The sequence below is a fragment of the Tupaia chinensis genome, unplaced genomic scaffold (assembly GCF_000334495.1).
Source record: "Tupaia chinensis unplaced genomic scaffold, TupChi_1.0 Scaffold000070_1, whole genome shotgun sequence".
Classification (NCBI taxonomy): Eukaryota; Metazoa; Chordata; class Mammalia; order Scandentia; family Tupaiidae; genus Tupaia; species Tupaia belangeri.
Genome location: NW_006159530.1, coordinates 4,858,374 through 4,870,210, shown reverse-complemented (window position 1 = coordinate 4,870,210; position 11,837 = coordinate 4,858,374). Strand labels below are relative to the sequence as shown.

At 50.9% G+C, this 11,837-nt stretch overlaps 1 long non-coding RNA gene across 1 annotated transcript; it reads left to right on the top strand.

The window, feature by feature from the left end:
• Positions 1-3,276: 3,276 nt before the first annotated feature.
• On the top strand, positions 3,277-7,132 carry LOC102478803 (uncharacterized). Its single transcript, XR_333613.1, has 3 exons — positions 3,277-3,345; positions 6,272-6,335; positions 7,047-7,132. It is a non-coding gene; the product is annotated as an uncharacterized LOC102478803 (long non-coding RNA).
• The last annotated feature ends 4,705 nt before the right edge of the window (positions 7,133-11,837 follow it).

Sequence of the window (11,837 nt, the reverse complement as noted above, 5' to 3'; positions counted from 1 at the left end):
CGATGTGTTATTGGGCCAGCCCCAAGGTGCAGTCAGGAAGCTGGAATCCACATGGCTGAGTGTGGTTTGAATCCCTGCCCCTGCTCCTCGAAAAACACACCAGGTGTGTGTGTGTGTGTGTGTGTGTGTGTGTGTGTACATGTACGAATTGCTTGGCCTCTCTGGGCTTTTAGTTTTACCTGTCAAATGAAGATAATCATAGCACCACATTCACAAAAGTTGTTCCAAAGATTAAACTCATGAGCACGCTCAGAATAGTACCTAGCACATTCTAGAAGTTCAACAAGTGTTAGCCTTTGAAAATAATTTTTTTAAAAGAATTGTTTATTTCATTAATTTATTATGATGATTTTTAAAATTTGACCAGAGAGAGATGGAGAGAGGGGGAAAGTGAGAGAACAAGTAGCCAGGTCTGGGGATTTGAACTGCTGTCTGCTATGTAGGAGTCCAACACCTTAACCACCATGCCACCTGCCAGCCTCTTCCTTCCACCCTTCCTCCCTCCCTTCCTTCCTCTATCGCGCTCTCTCTCTTTTTTTAATAAGAGAGACAGAGATGCGCCTTCGGTGGGGTATCATGCTGCGACTCTCTGCATAGTGTTTCCCAGCCAGCTGGACTGATGGGTGCACACGTGGCCCCGGTGGGTTCATGTTGACCTGAGACCTGAAACCTGATCTTCCGGGTGGCCTCCAACATGGCAGAGCAGTGCAGTATCACCGTGCCACGCTGGGAGACATGTCACGAGAGAATGGATGTTTTCTCCCTGCGCTTTCCTCTCCCATGGAGCCCCAGAATCTCCCTCCCGCAGTCTCATCTGAGCAGCTGCAGGCGGCCACTGCTGGGGCGGGTTGCTGGGAGAGCCGAGGCAATGTGCAAAGTCCCGTCTGCACACAGCAGACAGGGAATCTTCAAAAAGTTCTTGAAAATGTGTTAGGAGAATAGTATACATGAGGGGACAGTGGGTGGTGTGGTGGTTAAGGGGGCTGGGTCCTACATGGCCGGCTGAGCAGTTCGAGTCCTGGACCTGGCAACTGGAGAAACACACCAGACACGCATGCTCGCGTGCCCAAGATCCTGAGAGGAGAGTGGAGAAGGGGTCATAGTGTGACCATCCCTCCTTGGGGGCGATTTCTCACTTTGTCTCTCTCTTGCCCTCTCTGTCTCTCTCTGGAGAGCACATATGCCTTATAGCAAACTAAAGAAAAACAAAATTAAAAGAAAAAAGTAATCCATGGGGGACAGCAGGTGGCATGAAGATTGAGGTGACTGTATCCCATGTAGCTGACTGCATGGTTCGAGTCCTGGACCTGGCGGCTTGAAAAAAACACGACAGGTGCATGTGCACACGTGCCGACATCCTGAGAGAATGGAGAAGGGATTGCAGCATGCCACCACGCAGGGGGGTAATTTCTCACTTCCCCTCTCTCCTGTGAGCGCAGACACCCTATGGCAAAAACAAAAACAAAACAAAACTCTACATGGTTTTCAAAGTTATTCTTGCACCAAAATAAACTCATACTTTAATTCCATTTTCCACAAACTCTTTGGAATCCGCTGTGCGTTGCCCTAGAGAGATCCGAATGATGAAAGCGTTAACCCTCCTTAGCATAGGAGACCCGACCTACCTGATTACTTGCTGAGGTTTTTGAGAGAATCCGTCTAAGGAAATGCTAGGGTAGAGTGGAAGTCACAGAGGCGTCTCAACATAAAAAGCTGCAATCCGCTTTCGGTATTTTGCAATCAGTTCTGGCATCCTTGGGTTTCCTAAATGTGTTCATGTGGGCAGATGCGGGACGGGAGCACGGGGCTATTCGATGTCATAACTCCTCTCTAAAGTTTGGGGATTTCTGTTGCAACGTTTAAATGAATGATTTCCCTCAGAGTTGCTATTAGCAGATTTGTTCCCAAAGCCTCAGAACCCGGTTTCCAGTCGAGAAAGGTGATGCCTCCCTTCCGCCGAGGTTTGAAACTTTCCCAAGACAAAATGCATCTTGACCCAATTAGCTGTTGTCAATAAGACGAGAAACAGCAGATCAAATCGGGGGTTTCTTTTGGCAGCCCGATGGCCGAGCTGGCTCATCTGTACGGCTGATCCATGACGCATGCACAGTACTTGCTGACATGACCAGAAAGAGTGATTTATTTGGGGAAGATGGTTGGATTTGGGAAGGGCAGGGATTAAGCCGGGAGCCGAGCTTCCATCTAGACTTTGGTAGCGTCTGGGTTCCAGCAGCCGTTTCTTCCATTCATCGTGGGGTCACTGCCTGGGCACGGCTCCGCCAGAGCAGGCTGGGTCAAGGTTTTCCAGTATCTTTGGACTAACGTGGACAGGCAGGCCACAGTGCGCAAACTGGTGTCTTGGGGACCAACCCAAGAGCCCTGTCCTCTTGATCTGTCCTTGTGTTCCAGGTCTGAGAACTTTTTGAGACCGAGGACAATGAATTCTGAATTTCAGTCGCTGGCCCAGCAGCAGGAGGGGAAGTGCGTGCCATGTGCTTGCAGCCCGGCCTTCCAGAAAGCAGTCCTTGGGCTCCCAGTGCTTTGTACACTTCCCTCCCACCTCTGTCCTCCACAGTGACCTCCCAGGGAGTGAGCCCGTTGCTTTGACAACAGCTGGGAGGAGTGGGGGGGGGGAGGCGGAGTGCAGTGCAGGACTGGAAAACCATCAGTCCAGGAGACCCTTCCCAGACCCTGCCGGGATCACAGCTGGAGGAGGTGCCTCGGGGAGGAGGGGGCTTCTCTCACCCTTTGCCTGCCCCTTGGAATTCTCCGGGACTCTGACAATAATAGATTTATCTCAGGGGACAGCGTTGGTATCTGGCCAAGAGAAAAGCAAGCTGATGGCAACAGGTCCGAGGCACCAGTTGGGGCCTAATTTATGGTGGAGGCTTATCAGACTGAAAGCTACATTCTGGGGGAGGCCTGGGCGGGCCTCTCCCCACGGGCATGCTCTGCTTGATCCTTCTGCTACATGAAAAATGAAGTGTGTTGGGCTGGCGGGGAGACCCGTAACGCCTGGGTGACCACACAGACGGGGCAGAGCCTGATCTCAGAGCCTCAGAGATGACCGGGCAGTACCACTTAGGGGGCGGGGAGGGAAATAATGGCAGCTCGCACAGGAAGGTCGAAGCTGCCTTTCGGTGGCATGCTTTCTTCCCGAGCTGAGTTGCCTGGAGTTGCGAGGCTCAGATCTGCGCTCACGCGTCTTCCGTAAGATCCCCCGCCTTCTCCCCAGGGCGTCTTAAATGCAGAGCCACTTCCCGCGATGTGATTTCCCCTTCAGACGCTGCCATGGCTGTGTTCTCTCTATCATCGAGAAGGGAAAATCTCTCCCTTAGTTGCAAGGTCAGTTGGGAGCTATTTGGTCTTGGAAATGAAACAAGGCCCTTGGAGGGCTTCTCCCCCTCTTCACTCCTATTTTGCTGATGTCATTAAGACTCCGTCATTCTCCAGGCTGGGGTCAGAGGTCAGGTGGCCAGAGACCTGCACAGAAATCTCATCAGGGCAGAACCGTTTCCTTTCCTTTTGCTGTGGAAGGAAGGGTTTTATTTCTTTGGCTTGTCGTTTGATTTTAAAGTTGCCCGCTTCTGCTTTGTGTTTTGTGTCTGTGGCTCTTTCCGGAGCTCCTGGAAAGGAGTATGGAAACAACAGTGGTCTCTGGACCTGGCCTCCCGCCCTGCCTCTTTCACTTCCAGCTCAGCCACTGGAGTTCCTGACTCCCCAGGGCAGACCTGGTCCTACCCTGCGCTTTGGAGGGGACTTAGGTCCTGGCAGGAGGTGAGAGGACACTAGGTCAGGAGTAAGACTTGCCGCTGTCCGGTCACCTTCTGACCCGGAGCCCTCCATTCCCGACTGGAGCCCGTCCTCGGCCTGTGCTCAGGCCCCTTCCTGTCCTCTCTGCGGCGCTGGCCCTGTGCCACCAAGCACCGGGCCCTTGTTTCCAGGCAACCGCTGCTTCCTGGTCTTCCCCCTCTCTTCAAGTCCTCTTGGCAGGATCCCCTTCTCTGCTGGTCCCTGGGACGCTGATACTCCTTAGGGCCCTGCTGTTTGTCTTCCTTCTCGGAGTGACCTTATCTATACTGTGGGCCTGAACTGCCATGTCTAGGCTGCCGGCTCCCCACCACTGTTACTAAGCTCAGAACCCGGACTTTCTGGCTTTGTGTACCAGTACTTTCTCAGCGGTGGAGGCCGAGGACCCCCCCAGTATGAACGGATTCACTCCCCTCTTGTTTTAGCCCTTTGGGCTGCTAGGACAAATGGCCACAGACCGGGTGGTTTATAAGCAACGGAAATTCATCTACCATTCTGGAGACCAGAACGTCTGAGACCAGGGGGCTGCACATCTGGGGTCTGAGGAGGCCCTGCTTCCTGGCTCATCACAGGTGTCTTCTTGCCACGTCCTCATAGGGCAGAAGGGGCGAGGAAGCTCACCCGGGAACCTTTCCCGAGGGCACTAATCCCATTCACGAAAGCACCACCCTCACGGTCTAGGCACCTGCCAGAGGCCCCCCCCCCCAATACCATCACATCGGGCCGAGGACGTCAGCGTAGGACTCTGGAGGAGACACACATTCGGCACCTCTTCACGCGGCCCTTCTTGTAGTCTTCCTGGCTTTGACTAACAGATTCCCGCCCGCCCTGTCCCTCAGGCAAAACGTGTCAGAGGCATCCTGGACTATTTCTTCTTCCCTGTCACCCACACTTGATCAATCAGCGTGTTCTGACATTTTCGCTTCAGAAATTTTTCTCGAATGCTATCGCTCCTTTCCATTTTCACTGCTACTGCTTGGTTCAAATGCTCTTTCTTCACCATTTATAAGACCAAAAAAAAAAATGCAATTTTACAATTCTTGAATAAATATTAATTCAACAAGTAAAAAAATTAAATGAGGGGTCAGCAGCTGGTGTGGTGGTGAAGGTGCTGGACTCCCACATGGCCCACTGCGGTTTGAGTCCTGGACCTGGTGGCTCGCTTTCTCACGTTTCCTCTTTCTCTCCCTGTCTATATACAGAAAGCACACATGCCCTAGAGCAAATTTAAAAAACAATAACAATAAATTAAATCATTGCTTTAAAAAATGAGGGAAAGACCGTTGTCGGCCTAGATCAGCTATTGTGACTAGTCGTGGAAAGTACACGTCGGACAGTGATTAGCACACAGTAGGAGTCGTTATCCAGGAGCGTAGGACGGAGTTGAAAGGGTGAGGTGTACCCGGGCTCGCCTCCAGTTTCCACCATGGCCGGTTCCCATGGACATGCCCTCCTTGCCCCTAGTTTTCACCTGTGAAATGGAGATGATGAGTATAAGAAGGCTGCTGTGAGGAGGAACTGACTGAATTTATGTAAAGTGCCCAGCACAGTGCCGGGCATGCAGTAAGTGCCCGATATGTCAGTGTTATGACTAGTCTTATCAGTTCCTGTCTCCTGTCTTTCACACGTCAACACATCGGGCTTGAGGAAATATACAATACATACGATCTTCAGTCCTTGTGTCTGGCACCCTAAAATTACCATCATCTCGTCTTTCCCAATTAAAAATCACATCTAGCTGCTGTGAAATTTTCCAAAAGCTGAGTCACAGTCTTTTTGCAGTATTTTATAACAGCTCTTTAGGGTGACCTACCATCCTGGTCTGCCTGGGTTTTTCTTGGATGGTGGACTTTCAGGGCTAAAATTAGGACGGTCTTGGATAAAGCAGGACAGCTAGCCATCCCGTTCTTTATCTGGGATAGCGCTTCTCTTCTGAAGCTCATCTTGCAAGCATTGTTCGCCAAGCACATTCCAGGGCTGGAGCCAAAGTGAAATTAAAGTGGTGGACTGAACGGCAGGTTGGGGACCTAACCTGGAGTCCTCATGCTCCATCTCCAGTTCTTAATCTGGCTCTGAGCACTGCCATTCCGTGGAAGGCCAGGGAGCAGTGAGAAGTTGGGCGATTACTCCCCACCCAACACAGCTGCATCCCAGTTTATGACGCTTCGACTTGCAATTTTCAGACTTTGATGATGGTGCGAAAGAGAGAGCAGGGGTCGCAGGGTGTGCTGGTTAAGGCCCTGGACCGCGACATGGCCCGCTGTGGTTTGGTCCAGGGCCTGGCGGCTTGCTTTCTCTCTCTGTCTCTCTCTAGTCAAATTGAATAATAATAATAATAATAATAATAATAATAATAATAATGATTGAATGAATCATTTTAAAAAATATATAAGAGAGAGATACACACTCAGTAGAAACTATACTTAACTACCCACACAACCTTTCTGATTTTCCTTTCCAGCACAATAGTGAATAAACTCCACGAGATGATCGACACTTTTATTGGACACCAGGCTTCGTGTTAGGTGAGTCTGCCAAACTGCAGGCTAGTGGAATTGTCCTGAGCATGATGAAGAGAGACCGGGCTCAGCTGTGCTGTTCGGCAGGCTAAGTGTAGCAAGTGCATTTTTAACTTACGATATTTTCCATTTTTGATGGGATTTTCCACATCATAGGTTGAGGAGCATCTGTAGCTAGTGGCTTTTTCCCGTTCCACTCCTGAGGCCCCTGCTCCTATTTTTTTGTTTGTTTGTTTAAGTTTATTTACTATTATTATGATTTATTTTTCAGTTTGATAGGACAGAGAGAGAGAGAGAGTGAGAAAGCAACACACCAGGTCCAGAACTTGAACCGCAGTTGGCTGTGTGGGAGTCCAGAGCCTTTAACCATGCCACTTGCCGATCCCACCTGCTCCTATGGTTTTAAACTCCAATCTTTACCTTCCTCTGTTGGCTCCTTCATAAAACATAAATCGACTTGGGACGAGTAGATGATTAATGGTTGCATCTCTGGACTCCCATGTAATTGATCGCAGTGCGAGTCCTGGACCCAGCGACTTTAAACTCATGCCTGGTGTGTGTGCAGAGGAGAGGAGAATGGAGGAGAAGGGTTTGCAGCATGGTCATCTGCCTGGGGGCTGATTTCTCACTTTCTGTCTCTCTGGTGAACACAGGTACCCTATAGCAAGAAATCTCTCAAAATAATAAATAACTGAACTCACCTATCTTCCATCCTAGATCTGCTGATTCCTGAAGCCTCTGATGTCCACGCCCATCCTTGGCTTGTTCTTTAAGACTTGAACCATCTGACCCCGGCTCTCTCCTGCCCCTTCTCACCTCGCCGGGTGACCGCCACTTCAGTGGCCAGAACGCCTCAGCTTCCTCGAAGCCTGTCATGCTTCTTCATTGACTCACACGTTCACACACGCTGTTTCCTCTGCCTTGAAAACCCTTCCTCTTTGCCAGGGATCCTATGGGTTCACTAAAGGCAGTAGAAAAGATAGCGTCCTCTGGGAAGCCTTTCTTGTTTCCTCTGAGTGCCTAGAGCACTTTCTTCAAATTTTAGTTAAAGAAGTTTTCCCTTCTGGGGGCCAGCAGGTAGCATGTGGTTAAGGCGCTGGACTCCCACGTGGCTGACTGCAGTTCGAGTCCCAGGCCTGGTGGCTTGAAACTCAGGCTGGGTGTGTGTGTGTGTGCATGCCCAAAATCCAGAGAGGAGAATGGAGGAGAAGGGACTGTGGTGTGGCCATCCCCCCTGGGGGCATGACTTCCCACTTTCTGTCTTTCTGTCTCTCTCTCTCTCTCTCTCTCTGGTGAGTGCTTGTGCCCTATGGCAAAAACAAAACCAAAACCAAAACCAAAAAACCCTTTGATTAATTTTAGGTTTTGGCCATAAGGGCATTCCTCAGTGGGTTAGCCGTGCTTCAATCCCTTCTCTTCCACTCTCCTCTCGGGGTTTTGGGCACGCATACACTTGCCAAGAGTGATTTTCAAGCAGTTGGGTCGACACTCGAACTGTAGTGGGTCACATGGAGCCCAGCAGCTTAACCACCACGTCACCTGCTGGCCCTGAGAACTTCCGCCTTTGGTGAGAACACGTTTGCACGGCCATTGCTCCCTGAAGTCTTCGGGCATTGCGAGGGGCTGCCCCTCTGCTGTGCTCTCTGAAGGCTCGGTGTCTAGTACGGGTGTGGTCCGGGTCTGCAAATGACCGAACGGCAGCCATGCTGCAGCGAGGCATCCTGACCGAGCGCGCACACCAGGCCAAGTCCGCCAGGCTGTCTTTCCCACCTCATCGCCATCGCTAAGGAAAGTGACGTGCCATCCCCATCTGATGACCAGGATCAACGTTAATCCGACCGGGAACTGTAATGGTCTTCATTCTGCCTGGGGAGAAGGCACCGGGACCGAGCGCGTTACCAACAACACGCTTTTCCTTTTTCAGAGGCTGGAGACTTTATTCCACTCTAGTTTAGTCATTCTATGTAACTTCGCCATTGCATGTAACTACGTCATTCTATGTAGCTATGTCATTCTCAAGGCACCGGGACCGAGCACGTTACCAACAACACGCTTTTCCTTTTTCTTTTTTTTAGGTTGTTGCCAGAGGCACATGCTCGCTGGAGACCTTATTCCACTCTAGTTTAGTCATTCTATGTAACTGCGTCCTTCTACCTATGTCGTCATTCCATGTAACTTCGCCATTGCATGGAACTACGTCATTCTATGTAGCTATGTCATTCTATGTAACAGGCTGTGCCATGTTGGAACCACTTGGAAGACCAGGGGTTCAGATCCCAGTTCCACCTGAAACCCACACGTGTGTGCACACATGATCCTGGCCGGCTGGAAGGCTGCGGGGTGAAGGGGTTGTAGCGTAATGAAACCTTGCTGAGGACGCCTCTCTCTGTGTCTCTCTCTCACATGAGAGAAAGAAAGTCAATAAGCTTTGGAGGGAAAGGGACAATACAAAGAGCTGTAATTTTCTGAGGCTTCTTGTTTCAGCATCCGTTTTGCCCGAATCCCCATAGTAGTCCTGTGAGGTGTGTTGGCTTTCTCCATGTTGTCGAGGAAGAAACCGAGCCTTACGGAAATGTGAAAGGTGGCCCGGGCACCTCTGTGCATGAGCAGAGGACCTGGGGCCTGAACCGAGGTTGCTCTTACACCAGTCCCTGCTCTTCCCCGCGGGCCGTGTGTCCTCTCAGAGCAGAGTGGACACCGTGTCTGCAGGCACCAACCTTCCAGCCCACCAGCCTGTGCTGCCCCTTCACGGCCCGGGTACTTTGGGGACACCTCACATCTGATGTCCCCAGGGTGGGCTTATCTTGGAGGTAACTGGGTACTAGTTCACTGTCCTGTGGGGCTGGAGAGTCCTTTGGAAACAAAATTGCTTTTTTAAAGGTTTTTGTCAGAGAGTGCGTGTGCTCATCAGAGACAGAGGAAGTGAGAACTCACCCCCAGGGAGGATGGCTGTGCTGCAGTCCCTTCCCTCCATTCTCCTCTTGAGATGTGAGTGTGCAGGGCACCTACGCCTGGCGTGATCTGGAACTTGAACCACAGTCAGCCATGGGGGAGTCTGGTGCCATAACCGCAATACTACTGCGGCCCCAGGACTTTTTCAAATTTATTTAAGTTTCTTTCTTTGTTTCTGTGAGTGAGAGCCAGACAGTACAGGGTCTTCTCACCACAATCTGCTCCCAGCCTAGGCTGACCCTGGTCAGGGGCTCGCGTGTGCCCATCACACTCGGGGAGGTCTCTGGACGTGAACCCAGACCCTCTCCTGCGACTCAGCCTTACACGGTACTGCCTTACTGCGGTGCCGCCCGCCGGCCTTCCTTTGGAGAGGTTTCTGGGCCTGACGGTGTCTGGAGGAGGAGCCCAACCGCAGGGAAACCGGCTGCCTCTTGGCGGGACAGGCTTCGAGTTGTTCTTGACCTTTCCCCAGGCACTCTGCTTATCTGGTTTCTATTTCTGGCATAGCGGATCTAGACCAATTTAATGATGAATAGTGATAAAACTCCAGAAATGTTCCTACTCAACCTCTTTTTCTTTTCTCTCTCTCTTTTTAGAGTGTGTGTGCTGGCTGGAAAGAGAGAGCGAGAGACAAAGAGAAGGAAAGTGAGAAATCGCCCCTGGGGATGATAGCCATTTTGGTTATGCACGCACATGTGCCTGGCTTGTTTTTCACGCTGCCATGTCCAGGGCTCGAATCACAGAGTCGGCCACGTGGGACCCAGTGCCTTAACCACCGTGCCTCCTGCTGGGCCTCGACATGACTTCTTCATTTTTTTAAATCTTGAGAATGGGGACTGTGTGGGCAGGAAGTCCAGGCGAATTCTATGCCAACACCTGGGTGGCCTTCTAGCTCTTTCGCACTCAAGCCCGCTTGATGGAAACCGGAGTTCTCCAAAGCTGGTGCCACCTGAATGCTCTCTAGGCTATAAAATTTACCACACTAAAACCAATCTAGTCCCTTGGGCCAAAGATAGGACTTTTTGCCAAACGTAGTTTTAAATCTCCGCCGTGACCTTCAGATGAGAAAGCAATTGTTTATACATTTTAATATAAAGAAGCTCTGTCAATGCCACAAGGAAGTGCAGTTTGAAGCAATTTCCCGAACAATCCAGTCAGTAAACGTGGAGGTCCAGACCTGGTTACCTTTATTCTGGTTTTAATTTTGTACTTTATCAAAGTATCCGGGAGTTTGGTTTCGTTCATAACTCTTATTTAACTGCGGACTTTTGGAAGCTGGCTTGGACGAGTGCTTCTTTGGACTCCTCTTTCCCCCACCCCTCTTTGGTTTGCCCTCCACCGCTGGAACCAGAGACCGGATAGTGCTGGGATGACACGTGGGGCCATCCGTGCGTGTGCTCTTGGGGTGGTTCCCTGGCTGTGAGAACACAGAGACCTGAGGTCAAAGTGGACGTGGTCCTCTGACACCTTCCGGCTGCAGGAGCTCCAGCTTTGGGAAGTTATCCTGCTGCTGGTTCAACCGGCCCAGGGGACACTGGACGTGGGCTAGACCTGACAATAGGTCAAACCAAAATGTGAATCTGCTCTTTGAGGCCAACCGTGAAAACGTACCCAGGTCTGCAGCTCAGACGCCTAACTGACGTTGGGTAGGGTTGAAGTGAAATCAAGAAAACTTCTTCTTTTTTTGTGGGGGGAGGGAAGAGAGGTTTTTGCTAATAGGGCACGTGCGCTCGCCAGACAGATAGAGAGGGACAGAGAGACAGAAAGCGAGAAATCACCCCCCAGGGGGGATGGCCATGCTGCAATCCCTTCTCCTCCGTTCTCCTCTCGGGATCTTGGGCACGCATGCACACGCGCCCGGCGTGAGTTTTAAGCCACCGGGTCCCGGATGCGAACTGCGGTGGACTACGTGGGAGTCCAGTGACATAGCCATTATGCTAAATGCTGTTCCCTAATCAAGAAAACTTCTAGTGATGCTGGAAACCCACTTTATCCAACTTGGCCGTTCTTCATGTGCACTGATTGGCTGTGGGAAGGGCTACTGAATCTCCTCTCAGGACAGTAGAACACATCAGAGGTGGCCAGCAGGTGGTGTAGAGGTTAAGGTGGAAGAATTCCGCGTGGACAACTGTGCAGTTCGCATCCCGGATCCGGCCTGGAAAATCACACCAGGTGCAAGTGCCTGTGTACGCAAGTCCTGAGAGGAGAGTGGAGGAGAAGGGATTGTGGCATGGCCATCCCCCTGGGGGTTCTTTCTCACTTCCCCTCTCACTGTCTCTCTGCCTTTCTCCAGCAAGCACATGTCCTATAGCAAACAAAAACAAAACAAAAACAAAACAAAACCAAACACAAAAGAAAATATCAGAGGCACAGAATGTTTAGAAACGATTTTCAGAATTCTTTTAGATTTTTTGCTTGGTTGGCAGATATATTCATTTGTTTTAGAGTTTTATTTCTCCCTTGGATGAGAGAGACAGAGAACTTGCCCCCTACCAGAGTCTTGGTGCTGCCCTCTGCCTCCAGCTTCAGCCGGTTGCGACTGTGGGCATGCGCACA